General features: G+C 41.8%; 1 pseudogene; it reads left to right on the top strand.

Moving 5' to 3' along the window:
- The first annotated feature begins 246 nt into the window (after nucleotides 1-246).
- On the top strand, nucleotides 247-991 carry LOC101606304 (annotated as a pseudogene).
- The last annotated feature ends 12,717 nt before the right edge of the window (nucleotides 992-13,708 follow it).

Below are 13,708 nucleotides of genomic sequence, written 5' to 3' on the forward strand. Positions count from 1 at the left end.
AGGCTTTGCAGGCAAGTGCCTTAACTGCTAAGCCATCTTCCCAGCCCCCCCCCCCTTTTTTGTTTTTTTTTTGAGGTAGGATCTCACACTGACCTGGAATTCACTATATAGTTTCAGGGTGGCCTTGAACTCACAGTAATCCTCTTACCTCTGTTTCCTGCATTCTGGGATTAAATGTGTGTGCCACCACGCCTGGCCTAAAATTCTGTTAAAAAATACTTTTCTGGGGCCACATCTACTGCGAGAATGAAGACCATTCTCAGCAACCAGACTGTTGACATCCCAGAACATGTTGACATCACTCTGAAGGGACTTACAGTTAGAGTGAAGGGCTCCAAGGGACCATCCAGAGGGACTTCAACCTCATCAACGTAGAACTGAGTCTCCTGGGAAAGAAAGAAAAGAGGCTATGAGTTGACAAATGCTGAGGAAATAGAAGGGAACTGGCTACTGTTTGTACTATCTGTGGTCATGTCCAGAAGATGATCAAGAGTGTTATACTGGCCAGGCATGGTGGCACACACCTTTAATTCCAGCACTATGGAGGAGGATCACCATGAGCTCAAGGCCACCCTGAGACTACATAGTGAATTCCAGGTCACCCTGAGCTAAAGTGAGACCCTACCTTGAAAAACCAAAGGGAAAAAAAAAAAAAAAAAGTGTGCCACTGGGCTTCCGTTTCAAGCTTAGGTCTGTGTGAGCTCACTTCCCCATCAACATCATTATTCTGGAAAATGGATCGCTAGTCGAAATCCAAAATTTCTTGGGTGAAAGTACATCCGCAGGGTTTGGATGAGAACAGGTGTTGCTTGTACTGTATCTCAGGCCCAGAAAGATGAGTTAATCCTTGAAGGAAATGACATGGAACTTGTTTCAAATGCAGCTGCTTTGATTCAACAAGCCACCACAGTTAAAACCAAGTCTATCCGCAAAGTGTTTGGATGGTCTCTATGTTTCTGAAAAAGGGACAGTGCAGCAGACTGATGAGTAAAGTCTAAGTTATTCAGCTACACACAGAAACAAGATCCCAGATCACAAGAACAGTTTGTATTTTATTGAAACAATAAAAGACTTCTGTTGATTTGGGGGGAAAAAAGACTTTTGGGGACAATAACATGTATTCTGATTTCAAGAGATGTCATTGTCTATGTTCATAATGTAAAGATTACATAGGCATTTATCCAAGGTATATGGTGAGTACATCCAAACACTACAGTATTTATAGTAAGTACATTGTCCAGCATCTTTAGAACAAAAATAGCATCATTTTCAGGGGGAGGGAGTATCATTAAAAAGTAAAAAAAGACTTTAAAAAAACAGGATGTTGCCCGGCGTGGAGGCACACGCCTTTAATCCCAGCACTCGGGAGGCAGAGGTAGGAGGATTGCTGTGAGTTCAAGGCCACCCTGAGACTCCATAGTGAATTCCAGGTCAGCCTGGGCTAGAGTGAAACCCTACCTCAAAAACAAAAAAACAAAACAAAACAAAACAAAAACAGGATGTTAGGCACAGTGGCTTATACCTATAATCCTGGTACTTGGAAGGCTGAGGTAGGAGGATAGCCATGTGTTCAAGGCCATCCTGGTCTAAAGTGAGACCCTGCCTCAGGAAAAAAAAAAAAAAAAGATATAAAAAATATTAAAAAAAAATAAAAAAATTTAATGTGACAGCTAATGTGATTGTTATTAGGGAAACACAAATTGTAACCCCCTAGACCCTATTAGAATGGCTAAAACCAGACTATGACAATATCGATTGCTGGTAAGAATGTGGAATTAAAGAAATACTGCTTTGTTGCTGGTGGGAATGCAAAATGCTGCAGCCCCTATGGAAGACAGTGTGGCCATTTCTTTCTTTTTTAAAAAAATATTTATCTATAGCTGGGCATGATGGCACATGCCTTTGATCCCAGCACTTGGGAGGCAGTGGTAGGAGGATCACCATGAGTTTGAGGCCACCCTAAGAATACACAGTGAATTCCAGGTCAGCCTGAGCTAGGGTAAGATCCTACCTCAAAAAACAAAAAAAACAAACAAACAAAATAAAAATTACATTTGAGAGAGTGAGAGAAAGAAAGGGACAGAGAGAATGGGCATGCCAGGGCCTCTAGCCACTGCAAAAGAACTCCAGACACATGCACCACCTGGTGCATCTGGCTTTATGTAGGTACTGGAGAATTGAACATGGGTCCTTTGGCTTTACAGGCAAGCACTTTAAATGCTAAGCCATCTCTCCAATCCCCAGTATGGCTGTTTCTGACAATTTGCAATTTTGTGCTCCTAGGGATTTGACCAAACTGTTTGAAAGCTTATGCACACAAAAACATGCACATAAATTTCTATTGAAGCTTTATTCATAATCTCCAAATTTTAGAAGCAATAAAGAAGTCAGTCTTTCAATGGGTAAAGGTCTGAAATGTGGCTCAGCTATGCAGTGGGACATTACTGAGCAATAAAAGGAAATGAGTTATCAAGTTATGAAAAGACATGAAGAGCCAAGCATGGTAAAGCATGCTTGTATTCCCAGTATTTGGGAAGGTTGTGAGTTCTAGGCCATCCTGGACTACACAGCAAGATCTCGTCAATGAATAAAACTAACAGCAACAACAGTAAAAGACACAACAAAAGACGTGAACAATTATCTTACTTTCAGAAATGCATATTACGAAGTGGAAAAAAGCCAGTCTGAAAAGGCACGCACTGTGTGATCCCAGCTGTATGATATATGACAAAACACTTGATTTTGGAGACAGTAGGAGGGAGGGACAATACAGACAGTTAGGTAGTGACTGTTTTGTAGAATTCCAGAATGGCAGGTGTGTTTGCAAAAATCCATGCAGTGTCCAACACCAAGAATGAACCTTGCTAACTGCACTGTATGAGTCTTCTGCTCATTTCAACAAATGTACCACATAGCACAAGATATTAGTAATACAGAAAATTGCAGAGGAGGAGCTTAGAAGGAGACAGTGCACTTCCTTCTCAGTTTTTCTATAAATCTAAGATAATAATGCCATCAAAACTTGCAAAAACATTTTGAGTTCTTTGTATATCCTAGATATTAATCCTCTATCAGATATATAGCTGGCGAAGATTTTTTCCCATTCTGTAGGTTGCCTCTTTGCTTTATTCACAGTGTCCTTTGCAGTACAAAATCTTTGTAATTTCATGAGTTCTACTCAGCAGTAAAGAAAAATGAAGTTATGAAATTTGCAGAAAAATGGATGGATCTGGAAAGGATTATACTAAGTGAGGTAACCCAGGCCCACAAAACCAAGTGCCGTATGTTCTCTTTCATATTTGAATCCTAGCTACAGATAATTGGGCTTCTGTGTGAGAAGGAAAAAACTCAGTAGCAGATGCCAGTAAGCTAAAAATGAGATACAAAGGGAAGAGAAGGGAAGGGAGGAGGGTACTTAATAGGTTGGTATTGTATATATTTAAGTAGAAGAATAGATTAATGGGGGTGAAAAGGCCCAAAGTGAGGTCAGGGGAGAAGATTGAGTAAAGTACAGGTGGAGGGAGGGCTAATCAAAATCTGAGAGGATATAAATTAATCAAATGTAATTCTTCAGTTTTGGACAATGGAACACCCAGGAGCCATAGATCGTTGCTAGAAAATTTTCAGTGCCAGGGATGGGATACCTTCCAGTGAGTTGTTGGCCAGGGAGGTCCCTGATCGCCCCAAAACACTATAGGCCATTGCCGAGGCCCTTGGTTTCCCACCAGGAATAGATGGTAAGACCCTATTGCTGAAGACTCCACACACTTGGGCTGCAAGGCCACTGAGAAATCCTGCTGGAACTAAGCTGATAATTTCCTCCATGTAGACCAGCTGACAGAAAGCCAGAAGAAGCCATTCTACATGCAGTTCAATGGGAGAAAGATACACCACCAATGAAAATACTCAACAGTAGACACTGCAAGCCTTATAATTGGCCAGCCAGGCCAAATGAGCCAATGGGTGAAATAGTGGCACATCTGTCATGGTAGAAACCAACTGCCTTCCAATTGGACTGGAGGCCCACTCCAAGGAAGGGAATACATCCCTTATACTGAAAACTTAAAACAGGAGTAGTCATGAGACCTCGGGCTGTAACATGTGCTGATGTGTGGATTAGGGTATATACTATGTTTATCAAACTGCCCAGTAAGCACTTCTCTTAATATTCATACCCTTATATTAATGCTACTCTCACTTTAGATAGAGAATCTTCTCTTTTCATGTGGCAGTGACCTTGGGACAACTCAGAAGGTATCATGGTGCTGGAAAGAAGTAACTAGAGTACCGAGTAACATCTCAATCACACCTTCCAAGGCTCAGAGTCTAATGAGGAAGAGGTGGCGGAAAGAATGTATGAGCCAAAGCAAGGGTTGGACTCCTTACAACGTGCTCCCTCCAGACAAAAAATTGGCCTCGATATCCATGACCTCATAATGCCTGACACTACCTACACAAGACCATCATAAGAGGAGGGAAGGATCATGGCATCCAAATAGAGGAGAGACTTATTGAGATGGGGAGTGGATGTGATGGAGAAGAGAATTTCAAAGGGGAAAAAGGGGTAGGGAGGTATTACTATGGGATATTTTTTATAATCATGGAAAATGTTTAATAAAATTGAGAAAAAAAAAACTTGCAGAAACAGCTGGGGAAATGGCTTAGAGATTAAGGCACTTACCTGTGAAGCCTAAGGACCCAGGTTTGATTCCCCAGTACCCACATAAGCCAGATGCACAAGGTGGCATATGCATCTGGAGTTTGTTTGCAGTGGCTGGAAGCCTTGGGGTACCCATTCTCTCTTATTTGCCTTTCCTCTCGCTCTCTTTCAAATAAATAAATAAATATTTTAAAAACTTGCAAAAAGCCGGGCATGGTGGCACATGTCTTTAATCCCAGCACTCAGGAGGCAGAGGTAGGAGGATCAACATGAGTTTAAGGATACTCTGAGACTGCATAGTGAATTCCAGGTCAGTCTGGGCTAGACTGAATGCCTACCTCCAAAAACCAAAATAGTGATTATAATAATAGATAATATCCAATGACTAAGAGAAAAAAATCTAGTCAAGTCACAAAAAGACACAGATAAATTTTTATTGTGTAAGAGCCCAACTGAGAAGGCTTCACACTATATGATTCCACTTATATATGATGTTCTGGAAAGATAATGCTGTAGAGACATTTAAAACTCAAAAGCTTGGGGGCAGGTTGAGCAGATGAAGAACAGATTCATGGTGAACTACTCTGCGTGGCACTATGGGAGGAGATGTAATACCGTGTCTGCTCAAAGTCCATTAACTTGACAGCACAAAGCAAACAACATATTCAAACCGAAAACTCACTTAGGAGGTAAAGGATTCCAATAGAGTACAAAGTGTGACCAAACAACCCAACTGCATTACACTTGGGAGACCCTGGAGGGTATGGATGGCAAAGTGTGACTTTAAAGAGTGAGTGGAGACCGAACAGCCACAGAGACATTCCGAGAGCATTGTGCCCCACGTGTGCGGTCTCCCGTGTGGCCCGGATGGCAAGGCCGGCCCTACTGAGCATGTGCCCTGGGATTCAACAGTTATGTTCATGAACTGTGGGAGGGGAGAACCAAGTGTCTCACTGTGGAAGTGGGTGGTTACAGGTGAGCAAAGAAAGGAGCCTCTGACCCAAGTGGTCATGGGTCAGGGTTGGAGACATTAGCATGGACTCAGGCATAGCTTCATAGCAATAGAAATGGCCTTCTACAGAAATATGTATGCTTATAGATAAATCACAGGCAGGTGAATAGATCAAGTGGATGGATAGATTAGATAGATAAGTGATCAATGTATGAGTTATTTTCTCATTGCTGGGACAAAATACCTGACAAAAATCAGTTTGAGGAAGGAAGGGATTGTTTTGTCTCAAAGTCTGAGGTTATAGTTCATTATGTGGGGAAGGCATGTCAGCAGGAGCCGGAAGCAGAGCTGGTCACATGGTCTGCGGTCAAGAGACAGAGAGCCAGGAATGCTGGCGTGCAACCACTTCTCTCCCTTTTATGTAGTCCAGGACCCCAGACCACACTTAATCCAATCAAGATAAGCCCTCCCAGGCATGTCCTATCAAGTTGACAATCACAAACAATCACAATCCCTGCAATAGTGTCATTGTGCAAACCATGGAGTGAATTTACACAGACTAAGCCACTTTAATGTCACTAGGTGGTATGGTCTCATGGGACCACCATCATACTTTTGGTCAGTTGTTTACTGAAATGTTTTCAACTTAGGTAATGGAAATATCCAATTAGGTCACCTTGCATCTCTTCCCATTTCCCCAGCAGTCTGCATCTTACTGCCCATGCACAACACTGTCCACACTTCTAGTCTGATGGTATATAGCCTTCCATTCCCTGTGTCCACCACATTTACTTCCCCCATTCCACCGGTATGAGTATGTGAACACAACCTTCCTGTGATGTCAACCTCTTCTTGTCTGCTTCTCATGCAGGTCCGATTTCTTCCAGGACTGACTTTTGGGGATGTGGCTGCTGGGTCACCAGGCTACTAACCCTTGCTTTGACTAAGTACAGAATGCTGGAGACTGGAACTTGTACAGCCCAGCTAGGACAGCCCAGGACATCCCTGGCCTGCATCCTTTCTGACCTTGATAATGTCTACTTCCTTATTGGCATAGCAAGTTAATATAGTTCAGGAAAGTTAAGCATCATTGCCCCCACCGACCACCCCACCACCACCATTCTGGCTTCCTCTTTGGGGAGGGAGGGTCACATGCCTGTATCTATTACTCATTGCTTGATTGGATTTCCTGCCTCCCCCTTTTTGCTGAGTTTCAGGAGTCCCTGCACATCACAGGCTGTGGGATCTGGTCTGACTAAAGTTGCCCTCAGAAGCTTAACCTATCTTCCATTTGAGGCTCTTCCATTGCACATTCAGGACAGTCACCGCCATATCCCTGTGCCCCACAACCTCAGAATCACAACCGTGGCCCATTTCCTGGGGATCTCACTGCTTTTACCATGGGTGGTATAGTCCCTCCCCCTCTATAGCATCCCAAGTTCTGCCTGTAAAGCTGCCTTTAGAGATAAAGGTCCCACGCTAATTTGACATCTTACCCACACCAAGAAGACAGTGTGCTATGTGATAATTTCTCAGAGAAGAAAAAATTTGGGAGGAAAACATTTATGTACGTTTTTTATATATGTGTATTGAAAGTACATTAAAGTGTTTTCTAGGGAAAACATATAATTATTGTGTTTGCTGCGTCTAGCAGCTGAAAGCTGCTCCTCTTGTTTTCTCCAAGTTCTTATCATTTTCGTGGCTGGTGGCAGACCAAATTACTACTCAGCAGCCCTTGCACAGTGTGCCTGTAACATTGAATGGAACCTAGCATCACAGCTAGGATTCGAATATATTTGCACCATGGGCTCTGGAAGAGATTTAAAGTGGCTGAGAACTAATGTGGACCACATCTCCCACATGTCCCATGTCTTGTGGCTCAGTATTTTGGGAAGAACATGTGCCCATAGGAAGTGAAGCTCATTTCTTTCTTGTAGGTTTTTTTTTTTTTTTTTCATGGCCATACTCCACTGGAGGCTGGGGTAGGAGGTTGGCACATGTGATGTCAAGTGCAACCAACGTTAACAGGCTGTGCCCACTGAGATGACAAGTTCTAGAGCACCTGTTGCATAGAATGTGCCACCCAAGAGCTTATAAAACCCTATTTACAGAGGTTCTGGCTAACTGGCATGGAGTGTAGCCTGATCAGTTTGTACTTGATGGTGTCCACCCCCATTGCTTTCTGGCAATGGGATCTCCTGAATCTCCTGCCTTCCTTTTCTATCATAATAGCAATCTTTTTACTGGTTTCAAAATATATTTATTTATTTGTTTTTTTACAAGGAGAGAGAGAGAGAGAGGGAGGGAGAATAGGCATGCCAGGGCTTCTTGCCACTGCAAATGAACTCCAGATGCATGGGCCACTTGGTAAATCTGGCTTTACATGGGTACTGCGGAATTGAACATAGGCCATCAGGCTTTGCAAGCAAGTACCTTTAACTGCTAAGCCATCTCTCTAGCCCTTATTTTTCTGCTTTAATAAAACATATTTTCTTAAATTTTATTGGCAACCTCCATACATATGTAGACAATATGCCATGATCATAATTCCCTCCTACTGCCCTTCCTTCTCACCCCTTCCAAATCTCACCTCCCCTGATGACAACAGTACTTAAAAGTTGTTTTTTTTTTTTTCATAGAAAAAACAATCCAAAAATTTATTTGGAAGTACATAAAACCTCAAATATCTAAAATAATTTTGAGCAACAAAAATAAGGCTGGTGGTATCACCATACCTGATTTTAGCCTATATTACAGAGTCACAGTAACAAAAACAGCATGGTACTGGCACAAAAGCAGACATGTAGATCAATGAAACAGAATAGAGGACCCAGATGAAAGTCCAAGTAGCTATAGCCACCTGATCTTTGACAAAAATGCCAAAAATAATCATTGGAGAAAAGACAGCCTCTTCAGCAAATGATGCTGGAAAAACTGGATATGTATCTATATAAGGATGAAAATATATTCTTCTCTCTCTCCATGCACAAGAATTAAGTCAAAATGGACCAAAGACCTTAACATCAGACCTGAAACTCTGAAACTGCTAGAGGAAAAAGCAAGGGAAACCCTTCAACATATTGGTCTTGGCAAAGACTTTCTGAATATAACCCCAATTGCTCAGGCAATAAAACCACAGATTAACCGCGGGGACCTCATGAAATTACAAAGCTTTTGTACAGCAAAGGACACTGTGAATAGAGCAAAGAGGCAACCTACAGAATGGGAGAAAATATTTGCCAGCTATACATCTGACAGAGGATTAATATCTAGGTTAGACAAAGAAATAAAAAAACTAAATAATAAGAAATCAAACAATCCAATTAAAAATGGGCTATGGAACTAAATAGAGAGTTCTCAAAAGAAGAAATACGGATGGCATATAAGCATCTAAAAAATGTTCTACATCCTTAGTTATCAGGGAAATGCAGATTAAAACTACATTGAGATTCCATCTCACTCCTGTCAGATTGGCTACCATCATGAAAATAAAATAAATGACCATAAATGCTGACGAGGATGCAGAAAAAGAGGAAACCTTCTACACTGTTGGTGGGACTGAAATCTAGTCCATCCATTGTGGAAATAAGTGTGGAGGTCCCTAGACAACTAAAAACAGATTTACCATATGACCCCACTATAGTACTCCTAGGCATATATCCTAAGGACTTGTCTCACTGCCTTAGAGATACTTGCTCAACTATGTTGATTGCCAATATATTCACAATAGCTGGGAAATGGAACCAGCCTAGATGTCTCTCAACTGATGAGTGGATAATGAAGATGTGGCACATTTACACAATGGAGTCCTACTCAGCAATAAAGAAAACTGAAATTATTAAATCTGCAGGAAAATAGATGGATCTGGAAAGGATTATACTCAGTAAGGTAACCCAGGTCCAGAAAGCCAAACATTACATGTTCTCTCTCATATGTGGATCTTAGCTACAAATGATTGGACTTCTATATGAGTAGGAATAAAATTCAGTAGCAGAGGCCAGGAAGTTAGAAAGAGATATAAAGGGAATAGAAAGGGAGGGAGGGACTTAATAGGATGGTATTGTGTATATGTAAGTAGAAGAACAGATTAATGAGGGTGAAAGGGCCTAAGTGAGGTCAGGGGAAGAGATTGAGTAAAGGAAAAGTGGGGGAGGGGTAATCAAAATCAAAGAGAATATAAATAAGTCATATAGAAACCAACTTTTTTGGACAATGGAACACTCAAAAGTCACAGATTGTTACTAGAAAATTTTCAGTTCCAGAGATGGGATGCCTGCCAGTGAGTTGTGGCCAGGGAGGTCACTGATACCCCCAAACATTACAGGCATGCCAAAGCTCTTGGTTTCCCACCAGGAATAGATGATAAGATCCTATTGCTGAAGACTCCACATACTTGGGCTGCAAGGTCACTGACAAATCCTGTTGGAACTGAGCTGAAAACCTCCTCCATGTAGACCAGCTGACAGAAAGCTGGAAAAAGCTACACTGCAGGAGGTTCAATAGGAGAGAGAGAAATAACCAGTAAAGATATTCAACAGTGGACACTGCGAGCCTAAAATTTGGCCAGCCAGGCCAAATGAGCCAACAGGTGCAATAGTGGCACATCTGTTATGGGGGAACCAACTATCCTTTAATTTGACTGGAGGCCCATACCATGAGAGGGAAAACATCCCTGACACTAAAAACCTACAAGGGTAGTCATGAGCCTGTAATGCCTGCTAGTGTCTGGCTTAATGCATATACTATACTCACCAAACTGCCCAGTAAGCATTCTGTTAGTGTTCATACCCATATATAAATGCTACTCTTACTTTTGGTTAAGGAAGCTTCTCTTTTCAGATGGTGTTGATCTTGGGATGACTCAGAAGGTATCACAGTGCTGAGAAGTAACAGAGGAATGCTCAGCACTGAAATATCTCTATCACATCTTCCAAGGTTCAAGTTCCATTGTGGAAGAGGTGGTGGAAATAATGTAAGAGCCAAAGGAAGGGTAGGCCTCCTTACAGTGTACTCCTCCAGATACAAAATGGCCTGGATATCCATGACCTCACAGTGTCTGACATTACCTACACAATACCATCATAATAGGAGGAAAAGAGCATGACATCAAAATAAAACAGACTGAGAGGGGAGGGGATATGATGGAGAGCAGAGCTTCAAAGGGGCAAGTGTGGGGAGAGAGAGGGAATTTCCATGGGTTCTTGCCTACAATTAGGAAACCTGTCAATAAAAAATAAATTAAAAGGGCTGGAGAGATGGCTTAGCGGTTAAGCACTTGCCTGTGAAGCCTAAGGACCCTGGTTCAAGGCTCGATTCCCCAGGTCCCACATTAGCCAGATGCACAAGGGGGCGGACACGTCTGGAGTTCGTTTGCAGAGGCTGGAAGCCCTGGCGTGCCCATTCTCTCTCTCTCCCTCTATCTGTCTTTCTCTCTGTGTCTGTCACTCTCAAATAAATAAATAAAAATAAATAAATTAAAAAATGTCTTTTTTCTGGTGCTGGGAAAACTGGATATGTATCTGTAGAAGGATGAAAATAGATTCTTCTCTCTCTCCGTGCATAAGAATTAAGTCCAATTGGATTCAAGACCTTAACATCAGACCTGAAACTCTGAAACTGCTAGAGGAAAAAGTAGGGGAAACCCTTCAACATAATGGTCTTGGCAAAGACTTTCTGAATATAACCCCAATTGCTCAGGCAATAAAACCACAGATTAACTGCTAGAACCTCATGAAATTATAGAGATTTTGTATGGCAAAGGGCACTGTGAATAAAGCAAAGAGGCAACCTACAGAATGGGAAAAAATCTTTGCCAGCTATACATCTGACAGAGGATTAATATCTAGGATAGACAAAGAAATCAAAATATTAAATAATAAGAAATCAAATAAGCCAATTAAAAAATGGGCTATGGAACTAAATAGAGTTCTCAAAGCAGAAATATGGATGGCATATAAGCATCTAAAAAATGTTCTACATCCCTAGTTATCAGGGAAATGCAGATTAAAACTATGTTGAGATTCCATGTCACTCCTATCAGATTGGCTACCATTATGAAAACAAATGACCATAAATGCTGGCGGGGATGTGGAAAAAGAGGAACCCTTCTACACTATTGATGGGAATGCAATTTGATCCAGTCATTTTGGAAATCAGTGTGGAGGTTCCTAAGACAGCTAAAAATTGATCTACCCCATGACCCAGCTATAACACTCCTAGGCATATATCCTAAAGACTCATCTCATTACCTTAGAGGTACTTGCTCAACCATGTTTATTGCCACTCAACTCACAATAGCTGGGAAATGGAACCAGCCTAGATGTCCCTCAACTGATGAGTGGATAATGAAGATATGGCACATTTATATAATGGAGTTCTACTTAGCAGTAAATAAAACTTAAGTTATGAAATTGGCAAGAAAATGGATGGATCTGGAAAGGATTATACTAAGTGAGGTAACCCAGGCCGAGAAAGCCAAACATCACATGTTCTCTCTCATATGTGGATCCTGGCTACAGATGATTGGATTTCTGTGTGAGTAGGGAGAAAACTCAGTAGCAGAGGCCAGTAAGCAAGAAAGAGATATAAAGGGAAGAGAAAGGAAGGGAGGGGGGTACTTAATCCGATAGTATTGTATATATGTAAGTAGAAAAATAGAATAGGCCCAAAGTGAGGTCAGGGGAAGAGATTGAGCAAAGGAAAGGTGGAGAGAGGGCTAATGAAAATCTAAGAGGATATAAATAAATCATATGGAAACCTACTTTTTTGCACAATGGAACACTCAGGAGCTGTAGATTGTTGCTAGAAAGTTTTCAGTGTCAGAGATGGGAAACCTTCCAGTGAATTGTTGGCCAGGGAGGTTCTTGATGCCCCCAAGACATTATAATCCATTGCCGAGGCCCTTGGTTTCCCACCAGGAATAGATGGTAAGACCCTATTGCTGAAGACTCCACATACTTGGGCTTCAAGGTCACTGAGAAATCATGCTGGAACTGAGCTGATAACCTCCTCCATGTAGACCAGCTGACAGAAAGCTGGAAGAAGCCATCTGCATGCAGTTCAATGGGAGAAAGAGAAATCACTAACGAGTGAAGATACTCAACAGTAGACACTGCAAGCCTTATATTTGGCCAGCTAGGCCAAATGAGCCAAAGGTGCAATAGTGGCATGTCTGTCACGGTGGAAGCCAACTGTCCTCTAATTGGACTGGAGGCCCACTCCATGGGAGGAAATACATCCCTGATACTGAAAACTTAAAACGGGTAGTCATGAGCCTTAGGGGTGTAACATCTGCTGCTGTCTGGCTAAATGTATATACTATGCTTATCAAACTGCCCAGTAAGCACTTCTCTTAATGTTCATCCCCTTATATTAATGCTACTTTCACTTTTGGTAGAGAATCTTCTCTTTTCAGATGGCAGTGACCTTGGGATGACTCAGAGGCATCATGGTGCTAGAAAGAAGTGACAGGAGTGCTCAGCACTGCAATATCTTTATCACACCTTCCATGGCTCAGGGTCTATTGCCGAAGAGGTGGCAGAAAGAATGTAAGAGCCAAAGGAAGGGTAGGACTCCTTACAATGTGCTCCCTCTAGACATAAAATGGCCTGGATATCCATGACCTCATAGTGCCTGACACTACCTACATAAGACCATCATATAGCAGGAAAAGATCATGACATCAAAATAAGAGGCTGATTGAGAGGGGGAGGGGATATGATGGAGAATGGAGTTTCAAAGGGGAAAGTGGGGGGAGGGAGGGCATTACCATGGGATATTTTTTATAATCATGGAAGTTATTAATAAATTTTTAAATAAATAAATAAAATGTTTGTTAAAAAATATTTTTTTCAGGGGTTGGAAAGATGGCTTAGCCATTAAGCCATTTGCCTGAAAAGCCTAAGGATGCTGGTTTTGCTGGGCATGGTGGCGCACGCCTTTAATCACAGCACTTGGGAGGCAGAGGTAGGAGGATGGCCATGAGTTTGAGGTCACATAGTGAATTCCAGCTCAGCCTGAGCTAGAGTGAGACACTACCTCAAAAAAACAAAACTCAAAAAAGAAACCTGGTTCAATTTCCATATGCACATGGTGGT

The sequence above is a fragment of the Jaculus jaculus genome, chromosome 6, assembly GCF_020740685.1.
Source record: "Jaculus jaculus isolate mJacJac1 chromosome 6, mJacJac1.mat.Y.cur, whole genome shotgun sequence".
NCBI classification, from domain to species: Eukaryota; Metazoa; Chordata; class Mammalia; order Rodentia; family Dipodidae; genus Jaculus; species Jaculus jaculus.